Raw genomic sequence first — 3491 nt, 5'->3', positions numbered from 1 at the left:
TTGTATAAAATTACCTGCGGCAAGTGTATTCAATAAAAAAATGAATTGAAAAGCTCGGTGGGACTAAATATAAACTTGTGGCTTAGAAAGTGGGACGCCAGTGCTCACAACTACTGCACAATTGCGTTTTGTTTTGCTGTATTTGAAGCATTTACCGTTGTATATGCATAGTGGTGTGTAAATTTATCTGAGGCAAGGACATTCAACACACAAATAAAATAACAATTGATTTTGGGACTTTAAGTAAATATGCGAGACTCCATGCAGCTTTCATGAACCAGATTGCTTGAACCATTTCTGAACTGTAAAGCCAAACGATTAAAGTTGAGTTCTGCCGCCTCCTCAACTGAACGGGATCATAACACCATCAGAACCGCCTCACAGGCTATCGTTCATACGTGAACGATGATTTTCGACGCGTTACCGACCACAAATTTTTATGTATTGGAACACGTAGCGCCATCTAGGCAGATACTATGACCAGTTTTGGTCTGTGCTGTTCAGTTTTTTTTTTCGGCAGGCGGCGACGTAGATGATATTCATTCGAGCCGTGTTTATAGCATAGTTTATTATCATTACCTGGAGGGAAAGCTGGCGGCGCAGCACTTCAGCTAAAAAAATTCACAGTCCTATGAGAACTGGTACCTCTGTCACGAATCGCATTATTTGAAAACGCGCAAAGTAAGTGTGCGTAGGGATTGCATACCAAAACATTATACTTCTACTTAAGATGGCACCCGAAGACAACGCGCGAGTTTAACATATGTCTCTTGTAAAGCTATCTTTAAAAGAACGCTTGAATAGCTGTTGCCGAGTGTCATGCTTGAAATGAGACAAGGGTTCAAGTTCTAGGAAGGGAACATAGAGGAAATTATTGCAACCAAATTAACAATGTAGGAGGTGACCAAGCGGAAGCAGGAGTATTTCTTTATTATTGTAAGCTGATCAATTTGCCGCATTCATTAACTAGCTGTTAAACCAGTCGTAGATGATTTTGTGACATGCTGTTTGGTCAATAACCATGACTGATGAAGTTGTCTGGTCAGTGACCACAATCTAAAGTGGTCTGAAGTTTCAGAAGCACTACGGCTCCCCTAATTGTTCTCAGTGAAGCTGACGGCTGCACACATCCGAGTACTGTGGCAAGTTAGCAGCGTTTCTAAGAATTTTCCTTATGGCCTTGTTATCTTAAAATCCTGCTTTGCCGGCGCTGTGAGCGAAACACCAGAAGGATGCATGCACCTGGCGGGCGGTAGTGGGCAGGCGACGTGTACGGGAACTGGTCGTGCCACGACCGAGACCTGGCATCAAGTTGGCAGGAGCTGCCAGCTCGTAGTCATGTGTTGGATGGCATTGGGGTAGGAGAAAAGGGAGTATTGGCACGAGAGGGATGGAGACGGCAGTGGACAAAACGAGAAAGATTGGGTTGCGCCTGCAGGTAGATGTGGTGAAGAATGCATATCTGGAAGATTGAGAGAGATTTGTCAGCAATAAGAAAAGACCTTACCTTTGTACCTGATCTCTATTTTGGTTGAGAACGAATTGTTGTTGTAAAAAACATTCGTGCGCTAGGTGTCCATTTTACGAGTCAGTTGAGCTGGGATGGCCACGTAACTTCAGTAATAACTAAGCTTTCTCGTATAACAGGCATTATAAATCGGCATAGGCGTCTGCCTTCATGTAATGTAAAACTCCTGTGGTATCAGTCTATATTTCTATCACACTTGAATTACTGCCACTTTGTGTGGCAGTAATTCACCCATTTCACAGAAGTCATCCTGAACATTGGTATGTTGAAAAATGTACTACATATATGGCACAGTTCAGTTCAGTTCAATCGTTCAGTCGTGTCCGACTCTTCGTGACCCTATGGACCATGTCACGCCACGCTTTCCGGTCTCTCACTATCTTCCTAACATCACATAACTTCATCTGCAGTGCCTCGAGGATGCCATTTAACCATCGCGTTCGCTGCCTACCCCTTCCCCGGCGACCCTCAACCTTTCCCAACATCAAACCTTTCTCCAGCGACTCCTCTCTTCTCATCAGATGACCAAAGTAGCTGAGCTTTAACTTTAGAATTTGACCCTCCAATGAGCAGTCAGGGTTTATGGTCGACAATATCGACTGATTTGATCTTCTGGCAGTCCAAGGAACTCTCAAGAGTCTTCGCCAGCACCACAATTCAAACGCGTCTATTCTTCGGCGGTCAGCCTTTTTCACAGTCCAACTCTCGCATCCATACATCACAACTGGAAAGACCATAGCCCGAGTTATACGGATCTTGGTTGGCAGACTAATGTCTCTGCTCTTTACTAGGCGGTCAAGGCTAACCATTGCTTTCTTTATATGGCACACAGAGTATTAAAAACACATTCCCATGTATTTCGAACACACTTAACGTTATTACGTAAACTTTGCTGAAATTTTGCTTAGATTACTTCTAAAACTTATTGCACTTCTGTAACTACATTGAAACTGCTCCATCACTGATGTTATTTTCCCTTTGTTTTTGTGGACATATGTGTAATTTTTTCTGCATTATTGCTTGCTGCCCCTCACTGTAACGGGTGACTGGCTTGTTTGGATATTTGGGGTATTACGCAGGTGTTTTGTATCAGAGTATTCATTTTCTTGCGTTGCTCTTTGTTGTCGCGCACTGTACGGGTCGATGGGCTTGTCAAGCTGCTATCACAGCTTTTATCCTCGGCCCTCCTCAAGCGACACTGTAAAAATAAACTCTGATAAATTGAATTTAATAGAAATGGGAGAAATATGGATGTTACCTGGTAGCGTGGTAGTAGGTGGGTTAATGATCAAGAAATCGATGGAATTGAGAGCAGTTTGTCAGAAAATCTAGCGTCTCTACCTAAAGTTAGAATTGGATGCTCGTCTTTCTCTATGCTGCTCTAGGATGTCTCCCGGGGGTAAGATGATCCCTGTAGAGTAGAGACGCCAAACTGACGGAATCACTCATCAGCATTCACGCGTGTGCAGGAAAAAGCTGTGCAGTTTTCACAGGAACATTACAGTTGAATAAGCTTTATCCCGGCATGGCTTTTTTTTTCTTCTAGCGGGGGGGAGTCAAAATTATTGGGAAAAGGGCCTTTGACAAGACACTGTCTCGTTCCACCGCCAAACTCCTTAAGTCCACCTCTTGCAGTAAAGTGCATTTGATCTTACGTGATAGGGTCAAAGGCAGACAGACATACTCCTGGACCACGCAAACACGTTCTTACGGCTTGGTTACACCGATGCTTTTGATCTGCGTCGGTTGGTCTTTTACCTAATGTGGCAGCTTAAGCTTTCTCTAAGATTTTTTCGTGACTGCTCCTACTTTAAATTGTTATTAATTCGTTCTTGCCCTGCCGTCTGATACGCCAGCCTTCCTGATTAGCTCAATAGGTAGAATGGCGGTGAAACTGCGGTTCCGGGTTCGAAGCCCGGGCGAATTTTAAGAGTAAGCTCTTACCACTTTCGTTCGCATATTT

This window comes from Amblyomma maculatum, chromosome 1, assembly GCF_055883805.1.
Source record: "Amblyomma maculatum isolate TAMU_Amacu chromosome 1, ASM5588380v1, whole genome shotgun sequence".
NCBI lineage: Eukaryota > Metazoa > Arthropoda > Arachnida > Ixodida > Ixodidae > Amblyomma > Amblyomma maculatum.
Note: the sequence above shows the minus strand (reverse complement) of the source record.